The sequence below is a fragment of the Delphinus delphis genome, chromosome 5 (genome assembly GCF_949987515.2).
Source record: "Delphinus delphis chromosome 5, mDelDel1.2, whole genome shotgun sequence".
NCBI lineage: Eukaryota > Metazoa > Chordata > Mammalia > Artiodactyla > Delphinidae > Delphinus > Delphinus delphis.
The window spans coordinates 44,574,385-44,594,745 of record NC_082687.1 but is presented as its reverse complement, the minus strand read 5'-3'; the positions used below and the strand labels follow the sequence as shown (position 1 = coordinate 44,594,745).

The window sequence follows — 20,361 nt, the reverse complement described above, 5'->3', positions numbered from 1 at the left end:
GACCTACAGGACAGGCAATGGTATACAAGGAAGAGGTCAGGGCTGGTGATACTAATTTAAGTCATTGATCACAAAGGTAGTCATGACAACTATGGGAATGAGATTGCCCAATAGGAAAAAGATGTTCTAAAAAAATATTATGTGTATGCCTGAAGTGTCATTAATGGTTACCACATCTTTGTCAATAACAATTGTTGGAGTGTGTTTTTTCATTCATGCCTAGGAATGTGCACCATGATGTGGTAGAAAGAGTGCAGTACTGGTGAGCAGGAAACTTGGCTCCCAGTCGTGGCTCCCTCAGAAAGTCATTGCATGATGTTGGGCAAGTCACTTAACCATTTCTTTCCTTGGTTTCTTTATCTGTGAGATGAGGCTGAATTCCATGAGCTCTAACACTGTGTAATTCTTTAACCAGCCCTCCAAATCTTGTGATTTTCCCTGATGGGCTCTGATGAAGTTGCCAGTGAGACCTGAAATAACTAAATTATAGACATTGAGGGGGAAATGTGGCCTAGGAAGAGCCACAGACTTTATAATTTTCCCCTGAGTAATGAAAAGCTAACTTTGAAAAAATATTTTTGCTGTAATTTGGGGGCAGTTATTGTAGACTATTATGAAAATGTAGGGCTATTTATTGAAAGGGAATGATATGTGGCCACAGATATTTGGGTTTTGATTGAATGACCTTTTGAGTCCAAGTTTTTCGGAAAATAACTGTATAAGATTGTCCCATTTAAAAGCTATCTACTTATAGTTTCATTGCATTAAAGATTGTGTAATAGGTCTGACAATATTTGTCCCTTCTGGCCAATTACGACTGCCTACACGAAATATAGGAATAGAAACCATTTATCGTAATTATACTGCATTAAAATTGTATGTTCGTATGATGGCAGGTGATCGGGCAGAAAGAACTTACTGATAGATGGGCTCATAGGTGCTGAGCTGGCACCCAAACTAAATACATGAAAATCTTTCCCTTTGTGTTCCCCAAAATGTAAGGTACAGCGGATTACAAGCACCGAAGAAACATAGATTGTAGTTCAACTAACAAATCAAACATCTGTGAAGATATTCACTAGCTGTGTTGTGCTATGTGGGTGACAGAGTTTCTGTAAAGTTATTTGTGATTTTGATTGAACTGCAGTCTGGCAGTACCCTTATACTAAGCCTCTGAATTATAATTACTCTCGGAATAGTAGAGGATTATCTTGTATGGAGCCTTGTGCATGCTGTGACTTACAGAAATCATGACACCAAAAACCTCAGAACATAGAGCTTTGCATTGTAAAAGGAAAGTTTATTTGGCTTAATCAGAATTGTGAAAATGTTTAAAAATCAAAGTAGAAGAGTAAAGAGTTAACGAAAGAGGGCTTCCCTGGTGGCGCAGTCGTTGAGAGTCCGCCTGCCAATGCAGGGGACAAGGGTTCGTGCCCCGGTCCAGGAAGATCCCACATGCCGTGGAGCGGCTGGGCCCGTGAGCTATGGCCGCTGAGCCTGTGCGTCCGGAGCCTGTGCTCTGCAACGGGAGAGGCCACAGCGGTGAGAGGCCTGCGTACCGCAAAAAAAAAAAAAAAAAAGAGTTAATGAATGAAAATTAATATATTAAACAAACAAAAACCAGTTGAAAAATGGAAGAGAATACAAAACCAATCCCCAAAAGACATGATACCTAGGAATAAACCTAACAAGAAATGTGCAAGACCTATATAAAGGAAACTTTAAAACACTACTGCATGGTTAATCAACTATCCTCCAATATAAAATAAAAGTTAGGGGCTTCCCTGGTGGTGCAGTGGTTGGGAGTCCGCCTGCCGATGCAGGGGACACGGGTTCGTGCCCCGGTCCGGGGGGATCCCACATGCTGCGGAGCGGCTGGGCCCGTGAGCCATGGCCGCTGAGCCTGCGCGTCCGGAGCCTGTGCTCTGCAACGGGAGAGGCCACAGCAGTGACAGGCCCGCGTACCGCAAAAAAAAAAATTAAAACAAAACACTACTGCATGATGTCAGAGAAGACTTTGGACAAATGAAAGACTTCTATTTAGAAAGAGATCCCAGGTCCATTATTAGGTAAAATAAACAAGAAGCAGAACAGTAGGTCAAGAATCTTCCTTTTCATATAAAAAAGGAAAAATAAGAACTTACATTTTAATTTACTTGTATATAAAGAAACTCTGAAAAGAGTCATAAAAATGTACCTATGGAGGATATGGAAAATTAGTGGATAAGAGACAAGAGTGGAAGAGAGGATTTTTTTATATCCATTACAGAGCACTTGTTCATTCAATTTTGCAGCTATATAACATTCCATTCTACATTTGTACTATAATTTGTTTTACAGACTTCTGTTGATATTTAAGTTGTTTCCAGTCATTTCCTATTATAATCAATTCTTCAATTCATCATGCAAATGATTACTTTTTCAAAAAAATCAAATTTAAAACCATAAACAAAACTTTCAGCTAAAATATCCAGAAAGAAAAAGCAGACCCCTTCCAATGGAAGCTCTGACTTAAATATAAACAGGGAAGGTCAAAATGGCAGGTCTTAGAAGTGGCCAAGTCCAGGATGAATAGCTAGGCGTCCTCACTCTCCTTTCCTTCTTCCCTTCCCACCACAGACCACACACCCAAACGACAGCAGCTCTCTAGCTTATGATGAAGCAGCGTCCCTGTGTCATCTGTGCATTGGAAAACCTGCTGTGCCCATGAGAAACAAGCCAAGTGATTTCATCCATGCAAGTTGGCACAGGGCTCAAAAGTTGTTCTAGTTCATCAGCTGTCATTATTCTCACCGTGTCTCTTGCCATGGTGGCTACCTTACTGGACTGGTAGGTGTGGCAAGGTGATTTATTACAGTATTAACTTGTGTTGGTTCTCTCTTTAGTTTTCCATCCTGCATTTGAAATAGGTAGCTCAGTTTTTGTTCCCTTGTCTCAGAGGTGTTTTGTAGCTGAATGGAAAGCAGGAGCTTCATGAGAAAAGGCAGCTCCTTTATTTGTAAACACATCAACTCACAGAAGAGAGTATAATAGATGTCCTGAATTGAGGAAAGAGGAAGAGAAGTGCCTTTGACAGTGGCAAGAGGAGAAGAGGGTTAACTTGTCCATCCAGGGCAGGGATAGCAGTCTACAGGTTTGTAAAGTACTATCAGCTCCAGGCTCCCAGTCAGGGCCTCAGGAAGGAGGGCTTTCATGGCTTTGGAGCCCCAGGCACCAGGGTCCCAGCCCGGGTCATTTCCTATGTTCAGAGGCCCAGGAGCAGTTTGTCACTGAATTTCAAGGAACCGTTGGACAATAAATATACCAGCAGCAACCCATGATGGACCGGACAATAGAGATGTTTCCTCTTTGAAGCAGTTAGCAATACTTTAAGCTGCAAATAATGAAAAACTCACAATACAGTGGCTTAAACAAGGTGGGTGTTTCTTTTTTCTCTCACAACAAGAAGTTCTGGAAGAAAGTGGATCCTGGAATTGGTTCAGTGGTTCAGTGACATTGCGACCACCAAATCTGCAATTCTCCTGGCCTATTCTTCATGGTTACAAGATGGCTGCTACAATTCCAGATATCACATCCGTATTAACTCAGGAGAAAGAGAGGAAGAGGGAGCCCTAGGATGTTGCATCCATTTTATCAGGAAAGACAAATATATCCTATGCCCCAGCAGAAGTCCCCTTACCTCACATTGGTCAGTACTATCACTTGAATACTTGTCCACCCCTAGCATCAGGAAGGTGGCCCAAGCAGAAGGAGTTTGGAAACATCTGTTGGGTTAGCCAAAACCACACCCAAATTTCTGAGCATTACATAAGCATCCTTGAGTCCTGGGGAGATGAAACCCCAATAATGACAGAGATTCAATTTTCCACCACCCAGAGAATTAGGATGAATTTTAAAGAAACCAATTAAGAAAAAATAAACACATTTTTAAAACAATATCAATAAGAGGTAAAAGGTGATATTTTTTACACATCAGAGTTTGTAGTTGTAAATTTATTACCTTTTATGCAGGCACCTGTGATCTTCTCTTTTGATGAGTCATCCTTAAACAAAGTAAAAAGAAAAACCAAAAAACAACCAGTAGTCATAGATGCTTCCTAGCAAGCAGTCACCAAACCTATTCACCATGGACCTGCAAACTCAGCCATGTACATTTGAACACTGGCAATGAATATAAACCTTGCTTATGAGGCACATTTGACTAAAGTCAACATTACTTAAACTTAGTCATAGAGCCTCTAACCTTGGGGGTGCAGGTGGCTGGATATGAACTCTTACCAAATCTCTTAATTGGATAATGCCTATATTTTAAATGTCAGATACTAGTCTTTCTTTATTAAATGTGGTCAGTTTCACTAAAACCTTAATCTTTTTTGGCAGGTGCCCCATATTTCTAAATTTCTGTTCTGTTCTTGCTCTGTGTCCTTTTGGACTTGATTTTCACTTTTTTTTTTTTTTTTTTTGCGGTACGCGGGCCTCTCACTGTTGTGGCCTCTCCCGTTGCAGAGCACAGGCTCCGGACGCGCAGGCTCAGCGACCATGGCTCACGGGCCCAACCACTCCGTGGCATGTGGGATCTTCCCAGACCGGGGCACGAACCTGTTTCACCTGCATCGGCAAGCGGACTCCCAACCACTGCGCCACCAGAGAAGCCCTTTCACTTTGTTTTTAACTGACATTAGGCTAGTGAATTCTGTTGTCTCTTAACCCCGGTTCTGGATCCCTCTCTTCTTTCCCTTCTGCACTGTTTATGTTTTCTCTTCTAGTGCTATTCCAAGGAGTATTTGTGTCCTCATCGGCTGTCTTCTCTCCCCAGGGATAGCATAATGGCACTGACTAAGGATAGCATAATGGCACTGGGACCAGGCAAACAAGCTGCTGCTTGTTACAGAGATAGATCATTAACTTCAGATCACTAAATGCAATTCTTCAGCTTATCTCTTGCAAACTTAATATAAGAAAGTCATTTCCCAATGGTAACCACTTGCCAGCTGGAACTTTTACGCATATGATCAGGCTAGATGAAATTGATGGGGACCTTTGAACTCTTCCCAAGGAATTGTCTCTATAATGCGATGGTTTTCTCCATATCACGATCATACTGTTAATATTAACAAGCAGTACTTATAATGGGCTTGGAGTTTCTAAGATGAAAGATGTCACATAAATAGAATGAATCCATCTGGGGAGATAGAATGTGAGTACAAGGAATATCACATACATCATTGAAGGCCTGTGGACTTATTCTCAATGACGTGTAGCTAAGGACAGTGGTCAACATTTGAATGTGGTTTCTCCCATAAGACACAACTTTCCATTTAAAATTTTTAGTTATATCCAGTATTTTGTTGAACATGAACAAGTATATTAGTGACATCATTTAAAATAAATCATTTTATTTGCTTCTCTGGCTTACGGTTAGTTTTGCAGTTAAATCTGGAGGCATTTTAAAATAACCCCTATTGAGGGCAATTCAGCAATAGCTTTAAAAATTATAAATGTATTTGTACAGTTATAAGTTGCCAAATCTACAAAACCATCCAATAGCCAAAGACTGAAAACACCCCAAAAGTTATCAATAAAAAAGACTAGTTAAATAAATTATGGTACATCCATCTGAACACTGGGCAGCTATAAAAAAAAATGAGGAAGTTCTCTATATGCAGATATGGAAAGAGTTCCAAAATATATTGTAAAATAAAGTGTGTATATATATATATATATATATATATATTATATATATATATATATATATATATATATTGCTGGTTCAGTTCCAGACCACCACAATAAAGCAAATATTGCAATAAAGTGAGTCATATGAATTTTTTGGTTCCCCAGTGCATATAAAAGTTATTTTTACACTATACTGTCATCTATTAAGTGTGCAATAGCGTTATATCTAAAAATACAGTGTACAAACTTTAATTAAAAATACTTTATTGCTAAAATAAAGCTAAAGCAATTACAATAGTAACGTCAAAGATCACTGAGCACAGATCACCATAACCCATATAATAATAATAGAAAAGTTTGAAATATTGTGATAATAACAAAAATGTAACACAGAGACACAGTGAGCAAATGCTCTTGGAAAAATGGCACCAATAGACTTGCTTGTTGCAGGGTCGCTACAAACCTTCAATTTGTAAAATACACAGTATCTGAAAAGTGTAATAAAGCAAAGTGAAAAAAAATGAAGTATGCCTGTACATAGTATGCTATATAGTGCAGTAAAAGAGTGGAGGGGGGATAAGAATTTTTATTTACAATTACTTGTATCTGCATAAAGTAATTCTTGACTTTTATATGTTTAAAAATATATTAAAAAAAGAGATTGCCTATGGTAGTGTGAGGTTTGGGAATTGGATAGGTGAGAAATAAGAGTAGAAGTGAGATATTTTACAGTTTTATGTATTCTATATATAATACCATAGGAATGTATTATTCATTCAAAAAGTAAAATCAAGAAAAGAACAAGAAAGTATTTGGATGCTCTGCTCCTGTCTCAGTGTATCTATATTCTTTTAGCCCTCCAGGTATAAGTATCATTATAATGATTTCATGAAGCTTCCCCTGTAGTGGGAATCTTGCCATTCTCTCAACTCCCATGGCACTGTTAGGACAGATCACTCTCCACCATGTGTGATTATCATTTATAGATGTCATTTTCAAGGCTATTCTCTACTTATGTCCTGCCATGCTTACCCCCACCTCTACATGACCTTCACGTTGTCCTTTTCTCGGTTTCTTGAACAGGCTCTGCTCCCTCCCACAGAGAAACCTCTTCTAATCCCCTTGACTTGGTCAGGTTCCCTTGCTATTCTTTTCTATCCCTGTGCATTCCTTTTCAAAGTACCTGTCTCATTTGTTACTACTTGTCATATCGGTCCTCCCTACCCGAGTCTCGACCAAAAGCTCCATGCAGGACTGGGCTGTATTGTGTCGTTTGCTTCTGTGTCCCTAGTGCTTAATACAGTTCCTAGCAAGGGTTAGCAAATATTTGTTGATTGGAAGTGAATGTTATTCCTCCCTTACCAGACAGTGATTTCCTTATGGGTAAGACATGTCATCTTTCTAAAGCCCACATAATATAAAGGACAGCAGGGTGTAGAGGATAAGAGATGGGGGTTCAAATAAGAGCGCTGTTATGCACTCACTCTGGGACCTTAACCTTTTAGCCTCTCTGGGCTTCAGAGTTCTCACCTGTATTAAGTTTTTCATTCATTCTGTCTTTCAATAATATTTACTGATTATCAACATGTGCCAGGCACAGTTCTAGTAACTGTGATACAGTGGTATGCAACACAGAAAAGTGCTGGCTGTCTGCAACACAAATTCTAATTAGGATAGGCAAGGACAGTGTGGAGACAGGCACCAAAAACCCATAAAGCAAATAAAGCCAAATTCCAAGTAGTGACAAAGGCTACCATAGAGCAGCTGACGGTGGCTACTTCAGAGCAGCCAGGGAAGGCCTCTCTGAGCACATAATACTGGAACTGAGTTTTCAAGCAGATTAAATGAGATAGTGTCTGTCAATACCTTAAAATAATGTCTGGCATATAATAAACTTCAATAAATGATAACTCTTAGTATTATTAACAACTTGTCAAAAGAATGAACTGAAAATATGTGAAAATATAAACAGATTGTCTTTAGCATATAAAATACTATAATCACAACATTTATATGTGGATTTATATGTACTTATATAGGGTGTGTGTGTGTGTGTCAGCAAGATCTTTTACGACTGAAAGAATCTCCTTCTTTGATTCTGAATAGTTAATGCTTCCCCCAACCCCCAGAGCAGTACAGTTTATACCCTGGGAGTGATTTAATTACTCACAGCACCTGACTAACAAGGTACTCGGGGAGAAATCCCAGAAACACAAGTAACATTTGTTCTCATAAATGGATTCAATGTTCTCTAAGGTGCCATGAATCTATGACGTTTTCTTTTTTACAGATGTTCGTTACATCTGAGGTGATGAAAAACAATGGTTACAGGTAAAGGTCTGAGAGAGAGAGAGACTATGCATGTGTCAATACAATCCCACTCCAAACTCTAAAAATAATCGCTGACCATTCACATCTTCCTGAGGTGGAAGTAACATCACCGGAGTGTACTGGCTGGTGTGTATCATGGGGTGGCATTGAGAACCTCCTCTGTGTCAGGCGCTGCTCATTTAATCCCCCCAAAACATAGGAAGTTAGTAGCTATCTTAGGCTGGTTCTCAGAAGCTGACCCTTAGATATGGGAAGTGGAAGGGGCTGGGGGGAGTCAGGGTGTGATTTCTAGGTAAAGTCTACTTGGGCTGGAGGTCCTAGGGTATTCAGGGGTATGAAATATGTGCCCACTGGAGTTAGGGAGTGGGTGTGTACATGCTCAGAAACAAAAAGTAAGACCCAGGGAATCTGGGTGGAGCTTTGACAGTGTCCTCTAAGGTATTCATATTCCTAATTTACCTAAGAGGAAATGTGGACATTTATGCACTCAGAGAGGTAAATAATTTGCTCAAGGTCACCTACCGGTTAAGTGGCAGAGCTTGGATACAAATTCAGACAGACTTGACCCCATGATTCATGCTTATTCTCCACTACCAAATGTGCTTCCCCTTCTGACCATCCATCAGCCATATATACAGAAACATATTCTGTATTTATATAAACAGATATCCTTACCCAGCTTCCTGAGGCAGAAGTTTATTAGAAATTACCATGAAACATTATATTTAGGAATCTCTAGAAGACCACCGTCCAACAGAAATAGAATGCAAGCCACAGATACAGTTTAAGATTTGCTAGTGTCCACAATAAAAAAGAAACAAGTGAAATGACATTAATAATATACTTTACTTAGCCCAGTATATTAAAAATATCATTATTTTAATATGTAATCAATGTAAAAAATAGATATTTTACATTCTTTTTTCATACAAATTCTTTTTGTATATTTTACACTAAGCTCATCTCAGTTCAGTTGTGAAATGTCATTCGGAAATACTTGATGTGAATTTAGATTTTATAAAATTTACAGTTGAAAAAAGTAGATTCTCGTAGCCAAGTTTAAAGTATTTAAACGTTTTCCACAACAGAATTGAGTATCACTTTTGAATTGAAATCAATTAAAATTCAATGCTAAAAATATTCAGTTCCTCAGTCACACTAGCCACATTTCAAAGGCTAGTAGTTTCATGTGGCTAGAGGCTATCATATTGAACTGGATGGAAAATTTGTCCTATGAGAAGGTACAAGGTCATGAGTCTGTACACCATCAGGAACGGAAACAAATATTGTGTCTGTCATGCTGCACATAGTAGATACAGTGGTAAACAAAACCCCCATGTCCAGGAAGAGTGAACTACAAGGATTTTGCAACTGGAGTTGCTCAAAAGGAGTGAGAATTAGCCCTGTTAATAGTTTGGGATCAGAGCAACTCAGGAAGAAGATGGTGATCTTTGCTAAACCACCTACATGCAACACTTTATTTTCATCTCCAGAGACCTGATTACCCAGTGTCAGTGCATTTTGTAATCTGGTAATCTTCTCTGTGGACAGAGAAGCTCTGCAACAAACCCAAGAGCCCTGACAGGAGGACATTTTGACCCCATAACCTCACCTGTACATGCCAGATGGTGCTGGAAGCACAGCCAGGTGCAAACACATGAAAGTACTAGAAAGACTCAAATCTTTAAATATATGTGAAGATTTATGCTCAAAGGAAATTTCCAAAGGCATGTGCAAAAATGTTCATGGTAGCACTATTCTTAAGCTCCAAAAACTGGAAATTATTCAAACGTACAACAGTAGAATGATTTAATAGATAGTAGAATTTTCTGGAGTATTCATGCAATGAGATACCACATAGCAATGAGAATGAAAAACTTACAGTTATATCCAGTAACACTGATGAATCTTTCAAACATACTGAGTTTGTTTGAGCCAGATAGAAAAAAAAGAACAAAATGTAAGATTCCGTTTATACCAAGTTTAAAATTAGGCAAAAGTAATCTATGGTTTCAGAAGTCAGGATAATTATTAAATTTGCTGCAGTGGGGAGGAGGGAGGTTCTGATTAAAAAGTGGCATGAAGGGGGCTACTGGGATACTGGTAAAATTTTGTTTCTTAATCGTAAGCTGGTTATGCAGATATGTTTGTTTAATGAAAAGACATGGTTGGTACACTTTTCTGTGTATATGTATGCTATAATTTAAATATATATATAATCAATAACTAAATTATTGAAGACCAACAGAGTTTCGTTGCCTACTCTGGAGCTCTAGAGACAAGTTGGGCATGTGTAAGAAAGTCAAAGTTATCATTCCGCTCTGTGTTCTACCTTCTTAAAATCACAAATATCTTTCTTGGAGGTAAAGGAAAACCAAGCTGATCATAGGGCCAGGGGAATACAGGAGGATAGAAGGTAACAAAAAAAAGAGAAGTTTAGTCCTCGTTGAAGTTCCTCTGCCTGGCATGTCCTTCCCTCACTTATGCTTAATGAAAACCTAACCTCTTTCAAGTTCCATTTGTGACACTTCCTCCATGAAGGCATCCTTGATTGCCACAAACAAAAAATGATCTCTCTTTCTTCTAAATTTGTAGGGCACTTGTCAGTACTATTCATCATATATTACCATGCATCATAGCAATTTCTAGAAGGCAATGCAGTGTAGTGCTTATGAGCTTGTGGGGTGAAGTCAACTAGGCTTCAAGGTCTTCCTCTACCACTTGCTGTGTGAGCTAGAGCAAACTGTCCAATCATCATGCATTTGTTTCCTCAGTTGTAAAATGAAGATGATAAAACTAGAGCCTCCCCAATAGGTTGTTGTGAAGATGAAATGAGATAACGGATGTATAGCTGCTGAAAATCAGTAAGATCTCAGAAAATGTTTATTATTATTATTGAGTATTATCTAATCTAGCGGATAATAGGTTCCTGAAGAATATGGAATATGACTTAGAATATGGAATATGATTTTACAAAGAATGAACTTATTACATATGAAACCAAGCAGGACCCTGTGGGATCTTCCTGTGGACAGACCTCCACATGTCCCCTGCCTGCCTCTTGTTTGTAGCTTTAGCCTCCTAGTCCTTCCTGAAGTTCCAAAGAGCAAATTGAGTCAGAGAAGTGGGAAAATTCAGAAACAAAGGAAAAGAACCAAGCAAGATGAAATAATAATAGTTTAGCCATAAAACAAACTCAAGGACCTTTTGTTCCTCCTTAAGTGTGATAGATAATATCCTGAGACATATCCTTGAGTTGTTTTGCAGATACTAAAACCCTCACCAGGAAGACAAAGTTAACTGCATGCTGACCCCAGACTGGTTGGAACCAGAAGGTTGATGACTGAGATTCCTGAAACATCATCCTGTTAACCTCACCACCAGCCAATCAGAAGGATGTGCATGAGCTGATATGCACCCTATGACCCTCTCCCTCACCTTGCCTTAGAAAACCCTCTCCTGAAAGCCATCAGGGACTTAGAACATTTTGAGCATGAGCTGCCCGTTCTCCCTGCTTAGCCCCACGTTGGGCGCCTTGCAATAAATGTTATACTTCCCTTCACCACAATCGGTGTCAGTAGATTGACATTGCTGAGTATTGAGTGAGCAGACCCAACCTTGGTTCAGTAACTCACACAGCCCATGTGGGCTTGCCTTACATGCAGTCATGTTCTTTTCTATGTTTCCCATTAGCATAAGCTCCATAAGAACAGGAACTTATTAATGGTAATATCCTTCGCATTGTGTAACTCTGGAATTTAGGCTTTATAGATGCTTGGTAATGGGTTGAATCACCATGCCCTTTCTCATGTGTCAATACTCAGAGCAATCAAAGGAGAATTTCCATAAACTCATACCACAAATCTTCCTATCTCAAGGGTGACCAACTCACTCCCGCTTGCCCTTGGCTGTGCCAGTTTGGGCCCTGAAAGGCTCATAATTGAGGAAATCCCTCAATCCCAGACAAACCAGGAAGGTAGATCCCCCTACCTGAAGTTGTGCCCGTACATTCGGGCCGGTAGTTGTTTTTATGGATGAACAATATCATGATCCTATCTAAAGCCAAGCCCTCGTTCAGGTCGGCATTTCCTCTGCCTGCTCAAGGACTGGGCTCTTGAAATTCTCCTCTCGCCTTCCTGCATCAGCAATCTTTTCCTCTCCACAGAGCCATTCCCATCAGCATACCAACATGCTGTAATTTTTCCTATTAAAAAAAGTGTCAAAAAATTTAAAAACAGTACCACCAACAACAAAAACCTCAAAACTACATCTCCATCAAGCTACTGCCCATTTCTTGGCTCCCGTTTATAACAAAACTTGAATGAATTGTTTATACACAGTCACCAATTCCAATTCCTCCTTTCCCCAAGGTTTCTGTCCCCAACTCTCCATAGATATATGTCTTATCACAGTTTGCCAGCGATTTGAAACCTTCCTAGACCATTGAACTATGAGAAATAAACTTCTAGTACTGAGCCATTAAATTTTGTCATTTTTTTATTTTACTTTTTTTTTTTAAATTGAAGTAGAGTTGATAGTGTCATTTTTTGAAACAGAGGAGTTTATCCTAACTTAAGTAATAATAGAGATTAGAACTTCCATATATATCTTTGGTTTAATATATCTTTGTATATATCTTTGGTTTAATATATCTTTGGTTTAATATATCTCCTCTGCCCTTCTCACTTGTATATCCAGCTGTCTACTCTGCAACCAACTGAATGCATAGTAAGCATCTCATACTTCATGAGTCAAAACTAGACTTGTAATTTTCCATCCCTAAGCACTCTCCCTCTCTTAGAAAATAACCCTCCATTCTTCTTGCTCAGGCTCCAAACCATGAAGGCATCCCTGACACCTCTTCTTCTCTCCTATTCCACCTCCAGTCCACCAGGAAAGGCCATCATCATCTCTTGCCAGATGACTGCAATAGCTTCCTAACCTGTCTCACTGCTTCCTCCCTGGCCCTGACCCCTCTCAACACAGGAAGCAGAATAATCCTCTAAAAATATAGGGTCAGCGTTAGTCACTCTTCTGCTCAAAGCTTCCCCAAGAGACTTCTCAGCTCATTCAGAATAAAATCCAGGGTCCCCAGCTGGACCTGCAAAGCCAAGCGATCTTGTTCGGTTCCCTGTCTGATCTCATCTCCCACCACTGTGTTCTCCATTCCTCTGGCCCACTCACTGGCCGCCTTGCTTTTCGCAAACACCACAGCCATTCCAGCCTCCCGGCTGGCCATGAACTTGCTGCTTCTCCTGTCCAGAAGGCTAGTCCCCCAAATAATGGCATGATTCACTCACACACTTTCTCAGTCTCCCCTCAAATTTTATATTATTTTTTCATCATTTTTATTTTTTAGGCCACAACATGCACATGTGAGATCTTAATTCCCCGACCAGGGGTCGAACCCAGGCCCCCTGCATTGGAAGCACAGAGTCTTAACCACTGGACTGCCGGGGAAGTCCCTCTCCTCAAATTTTAAACTCTTTCCTTTGCCTATTAAATCATTCATTTACCAATTTAAGAAATATTTTCCATGCGATAGACACTGTGCTGGGCAGGTGAAGTTGAACATGACATGACCTCTGCCCTTAAGAAACTGCTAAATCAGACTAGAGACTGGGCTTTCCAGGAAGGTTTCCTAGAGGAGGTGGCCCTTAAGATGAATATTGCAGGAAAAATAGGAGTTGGTGGAGGAAAAGGTGATCAGGCAAGTAAATGCCTTTCAGGGAGGGAGTGTAGCAATTGTTAGCGTGTGTGGGTTTGACATATGCCATATTCAGAGGCTACAGGATCAGCCAGCCTTACCTGTCCCAGAGCCTGGTCATGTGCTATTATGTGAGCATTAGAGATAGCTCAGTTAACTGCAGAGGACGGGAAAGAGAGAAGAAGACCAATACGACCAGCTACTAGGGTGGCCAAGAGCAACGACCAGACACGGGGACTGCAGAGGACTGCCAATGACAAGAAGGGATGTTCAGATGAGCAGTTAGAATGAGCAGAGAGAGGGAGGGATGGCCCAGCATATGGGCAGAATCGAAGAATAGGGATGCCTGCGGCAAGCAACGTTCCAAGACAGTAATAGTGGTGAGAGTCCTTTAAGCTGATGGCTCTCAATGAACCAGTCTCCTGGTATTCATGTCCTCCTCAGCCTCTCCCCTTGAATCTGGACTTGACCTGTGACTCACTGTTAAAGTCTCAACAGGTCTCAACCAGGGGAGATTTTGTTCTCCAGGGGACATCTAACAATGTTTGGAGACAATTTTGTTTGTCACCAGTTAGGGGAATTGGAGGTGCTACTAGCATCTAGTGGGTAGAGGCCAGGGAAGTGTTAAAGGACCAACAATGCACAGTACAGTCCCCACGACAAAGAATTCTCTGGCCCCAAACGTCAATGGTGCCAAGGTTGAAAAACCAATAGAATGCAAGCTAAGTCTTAAGACTTTATGCCTTAAGGACCTAAAGGCTTCCACTTTTGCACCTTTGGAAGCAGGGTAGCCAGCCTTCTTACATGGGCAGCTCAGAAACTCCACCGAGAGACCACGTGAGAGGCCACATGGAGAGGAAGCAGTCCTAACACTGAATGGAGAGCTGACAGCAAGAACCAAGGTCCCAGATATATGACCCCAGGCAAGCTCTTCCAGCCAGCCTCCGACCATCTGAGGAATGTTTGCTAAGATGCCAGACACGTGAGCCAAGATGCTACCGTGGATGTTCCAGCACCAGCAGACATCACAGGGAACAGAGACGAGTTGTCCCCTCCAAGCCCTGCCCAAACTACAGAATCATGAGCAAATAAATAAAATGTCGATTTAAGTCACTAGGTTTGGGGAGAGTTTGTTACACAGCAATAGACGGATGAAACAGCCAACATAATAGGTACTGTGCTAAACGCATTCTGACTACAGCCCTATAAGATGAGACTTGTTATTATCAATACCGCTTTAACTAGGAGGACACCTAAGCACACAGGCATATGTAAGCTAAGTACCCACCCCAAGGTTAACACAACTAGGAGGTAAAAGAGTTGGGCTTTGAACCCAGGTAGCCTGACTCCACAGGCTATATCTTAACTGTCATGTCATACAGCGGGTCTGGTCATTCATTCATTCACTTCTTCAACAAAGACTCATAAAGAACCTACCCTGTGCCAGGCACTACTCTATGCACATAAAATACAACAGAGACCAAAAGAGAAACATGCTGGTCTCACGGAACTTACTTCTAGTAAAGTCTGAGCAGCCACAGAAGTATTGCTTTCAGGTCGTAAGACATTGATTTCTTTCTCGGCTGTCAGGCATCTATTCTAGCACCCCCCATTTCCACTGGAGGACTACCCTTCTTTCTGGATACAGTCTGTTAGGACTGTTACTCAAGGTGGCCAGCCCTTCCCTCACCAAGCGAGGCCACATGTTCCTGTCCTGGCATTTGAATCTTCAGAAAAGTAGCAAAAAGATGGAAACTAGTTGGAACTCATTCATTCCAGGCGTGGCTCTGAGACAGAACTACTGAGAAGCTCTTGGTCCTAGACCTCCAAATCTGCCCTGCGTCCTACCCATTTATGAGCCTTGTTCTAGAAACATCTTGCTGTTCTGTGAGCCATCTGATAACTCCCTAATAAATTCCTATGTTGAGTTAGGCAGAGGCTGGTCCTGATGCTTGTGGTTACAGGACTCTAATTACAAGCCTGGAGTCCAAGAGAAGGTCTCTGGGCCCAGCGGGGAGACTGGTAGGAATAAATAGTAATGATGTTCCCCAATAATCTCCATTAACTTTATCTCTGGTTTCTAGATATGGGCAACTGAGGCTTCCTCCATTTTATGTAAAGTGTTAAGCAAAAACAGTTTCAAGCCTCCTTCTTCAAATCAGATTGCTGTACTGAGACCTTTCTGCGTAGAAATTCTGAAAACACCATTGGAAATAGTTTTTAAGGCAAAGATTCACAGGATACTGGTTAATAGAGCTGTAATAAAGACACAAGACTATTTATAAGTACAACTGGCAGGATTAAGCCTGAGCTCAGAACCAGCGCAGCAGCACATGCCCAAGAAAAAGGAGAGTCCAAGCCCTTATCCCAGACGCCCTAAATCGAATCTCTGGCGTGGGCACTAGGAATTGTCATTTTTGTATCAATGATTCTGTCAACGATTCTGAGGCTTGCTAAGATTTGATAACCACATTGCTCTATGCTGGGCTAGAGCCCCTTAGATTAGTGCTCGTCAAACTTTCACAGGCAGACATGTGGTCTTGCTAAAATGCAGATTCTGATTCAGGAGGTTTGGGGTGGAGCCTGAGATTCTGCGTTTCTAACAGGTGGGCAGATGATGCCCTTGCTGCTCAGATGGGTCATAGTCTAGGTGGGGCAAGGCCTGAAGCTGGGAGGCAAAAGGCACAGACTCAGGAAAGAAGCTGAGAAGTAGACATCCTGGCAGCTTATTCCTTAGCAAACTGACATAAGGGGATCACAGAGCCTGCAAAACCGACTACTAGGTTCTTAGCCCCCGCAGGGCTGCCAATCTGGCTTAACCTGAGCAGCCCCTAAAGCAGCTAGGAGACTCAATCCGTTAATTCAGTCCCTAAACAGCTACTTGGCCTGACTCTTTCTCTCTGATTCCTTGTTCAGCATTACAAGATGAAACAAAAACAGAGATGTGATTCCAAAGTTCGATCTCATGTAATTGGGTGCTTTGTTCTTAGTTAGAGTGCAAAGTACTCCTTTTGCAGGCCACTGCATCTGGGTAAATAATAGTTGCATGTTTACTGTTCTAATAAATACTACTTCTCATTATGATAATAAAAGTGCCTACGCAGCCGACATAGACAGTTTCTAAATGATGGATGAGACAGAATCAAATTATTCTGAAGAGCCTGTGAATATTTAATTACTAGACATGGCCCTTCCCTTTGTTTCACTGATACACTCAACAGCAATCATGGCCCAGGTATTATGCTGAGCATTGACATTGTTATAAGGATTATGTGGTCCCAAAGGCCTGGCCCAAAACTCAGAAATTCAGCCTCTGTATCTTGTTTGATGAAGCTCACAGGATCCACTCCATTGTTGGATTTATTTATTAAATGGAAAACTATGTGCAAATCCCTGCTCCACGTCCTCTGGAGGAAACCCAGAAATGAAGGTAGCGTTCCGAATGGTAGGGAATAAACAACAGGTGGTCTGGGCTTTGTTCGAAATGTGAGTCACACTAAAAATGAGTGTGGGGTTTTTTCTTTTAAGAGTCATTTCCACTCTAGATTTCAAAGTGTGATGCTCCACAACATGGGTATTTAGTAGCCACCACAGCAGCTGTCTATTAAGGCAAAGCTCTATGGAACTGATATTTTTTTTAAGTGCGAGTAGCATTTGCAGGGCTGAGCAGAGGATCTGAGAAAGGTACTTCTCTTAAAGTCTTTTCTCCCCTATGGACAGAAGGTCATCAAATCAAAAGTTTGAAAACTTCTGGTTTATACTAGAATTATTTCTCAAATAGCAATTTCAAGACAGATGAATAATATTAAAATCATTTAAAAGTAGGTATTAAGCACCCACATGCAAATTCTTTATGACAGGGCTATGCTGTTGAAGGAAACTCCTGGAAATGATTAGGGAGAGAACGTGAGACCGTAGGATGAAGTCCAGAGTGAGGGCAAGCAGAGAAAGCAGGACCATCGTGGGAAGGGCCGAAGGGAAGGATATGTTGACACAAGCTCTAGTTAAGAAGTGTGGTGTAGAGCTTCCCTCGTGGCGCAGTGGTTGAGAGTCCGCCTGCCGATGCAGGGGACACGGGTTCGTGCCCCGGTCCGGGAAGATCCCACATGCCGCGGAGCGGCTGGGCCCGTGAGCCATGGCCGCTGAGCCTGTGCGTCTGGAGCCTGTGCTCCGCAACGGGAGAGGCCACAACAGTGAGAGGCCCCTGTACCGCAAAAATAAATAAATAAAAATTAACAAAGAAGTGTGGTGTAGAATGAGAGGTACAGAAATGGATCACCAGCACCTCGAAAGACTGGAGAAGAAAGTAAAGGCATCACAAGGAGTGTCACCTTATTGGAGAGGCCTTCCGTGACCAATGTGCCCAAAATAAATACTCTCATCTTTATGCATCATTTTCCAACCATTCACACTGCTGTATCTTTTTCCCATGATACTTATTACTACATAACATTGTTTTATGTGCTATGAATATATATTGGTTTGTCTTCTGTTTTCAGTGGCAATGTAAGCCCCCATGATGCCAGGAACCTGGTCTTTTTCACTGCTATATCCCTAAACCTAGAGCAGTGCCTGGCAGTGGCAAGTACTCAACAAAATATGTGTTAAACGAACTAAATGAATGAAAGCAATAAAGGGAGTTGAGGAGGGGAAAAGGCAGAATGCTAGTACAAGTTTTAGAATAGAGATGCAGTGAATCAAGGATGGCAGGGGGAGAGAAAATAAAAGTAGAACAGTTTATTGAAAATTTTAAGATAATAAGATATAGGAGGTCCTAAACGCACCCAAACTCCAGTCTAAGCAGTCTAGAAGCATTGTAAAATAGCTGTGAGCTTTAGAATCGAAGCATCAAATAATTCTCAAGGAGAAAAACTGAGCCCTTGATTCTGGGTAAAATGGCTCATGGACAGCAAAGACCCTCCAACTGCTCCCATCCCAGCAACTTGACTTGCCCCAGGGGTTCAACAAACCCTCCTGGAAAGTCACACTGGAAGGATCATCAGATGTCACTTAGGTGCTGTTCAAGAAAAGAGGAAAGCACAGTTAGTAAGGGGGAGAAATTTTAAAAATCTAGTAACTAGTCAGAAAAGAGAACTCGACTAGCCATCCTCCTGTTCCCCGCAGACAGTGTCTCATTGTTGGGATTATGTTTACTTGAGAAAACACAAAGCCTCAGCTGTGAGTTTGTGGTTGTGCACGCCTAGTACTTATTTTACCAAATGTCTTTGTGCCCGGCAGGAGTGATGCTGAAGGGGCTGGTTCAGGCAAAGGACAAAGGAGCATCTTGTAACTCCACCAAGAAGAGAATGCATTCCAATGCACCTTCTCCATCAGAGCCTTGCATTAATTTGTTCTTGCCTTGTGTGTACTGATTCCCAGCTCTTAATCATCCTCAGACCAACAGGATATACACACAGCAGAATATCTATTCTGTGAAAACAAAATTCAAACACAGGTTGATCTGATAGTGGGGTTTACCTCTGAAGAGTGAAGGGGAAAAGTGAGGGACACTTTATTATTTTATGAAGTCTCAAAAAGTGGTGACATTTGTTGCTTCTTTCCTTGCTTTATTTGTTCCACTTGATATTTTTGAAACTGTAATTTTATTAAGTAAAAAGGGATACATTATGAGTACTTATTTTACTTTCTTTTTTTCCATTTGACATTCCTAATATACATATATTTTTAAGCAAATTAGGTTGTAGGAGAAGATTGTATTAAGAAAAGTTGATGGCCATTCAATTTTAAATGGTTTGAAAATATAACTACTACCACCTCACACCAGTCAGAAAGGCCATCATCAAAAAGTCTACAAATAGGGCTTCCCTGGTGGCGCAGTGGTTGAGAGTCTGCCTGCTAATGCAGGGGACATGGGTTCGAGCCCTGGTCTGGGAGGATCCCACATGCCACGGAGCAACTAGGCCCGTGAGCCACAAGTACTGAGCCTGAACGTCTGGAGCTTGTGCTCCGCAACAAGAGAGGCCGCGACAGTGAGAGGCCCGCGCACCGTGATGAAGAGTGGCCCCTGCTTGCCACAACTAGAGAAAGCCCTCGCACAGAAACGAAGACCCAACACAGCAAAAATAAATTAATTAATTAATAAACTCCTACCCCCAACATCTCTTAAAAAAAAAAAAGTCTACAAATAGGGAATTCCCTGATGGTCCCATGGTTAGGACTCAGCGCTTTCACTGCTGGGGCCCAGGCGCAGCCAAAAGAAAAAAAAAGTCAATAATAATAAATGCTGAAGAGGGTGTGGAGAAAAGGGAACCCTCCTACACTGTTGGTGGGAAAGTAAATTGGTGCAGCCACTATGGGGGACAGTATGGAGGTTCCCTAAAAATAGAGCTACCATATAATCCTGTGATCCCACTCCTGGACATACAAAACTCTAATTTGAAAAGATACATGCACCCCAATGTTCTTAGCAGCACTATTCACAGTAGCCAAGACATGGAAGCAACGTAAAAGTCCATGGACAGATGAATGGATAAAGATGTAGTATATATAATGTATACAATGGAATACTACTCAGCAGTAAATAAAGAATATAATAATGTCATTTGCAGCGACATGGATGGACCTAGAGATTATCACACTAAGTGAAGTAAGTCAGACAGACAAAGACAAATATCATGATAACACTT

The 20,361-nt window shown here is 41.1% G+C and overlaps 1 long non-coding RNA gene across 2 annotated transcripts in view; it reads right to left on the bottom strand.

Moving 5' to 3' along the window:
* Nucleotides 1-1,293: 1,293 nt before the first annotated feature.
* LOC132425384 (uncharacterized) overlaps nt 1,294-20,361 on the bottom strand; it is a 73,429-nt gene continuing 54,361 nt past the window's right edge. For both annotated transcript variants that reach the window (XR_009519433.1, XR_009519432.1), the window contains 2 exons: nt 4,001-4,043; nt 1,294-1,551 (listed from right to left, as the gene is read on the bottom strand). This is a non-coding gene — a long non-coding RNA (uncharacterized lncRNA). The remainder of the gene's footprint in view (nt 1,552-4,000; nt 4,044-20,361) is intronic.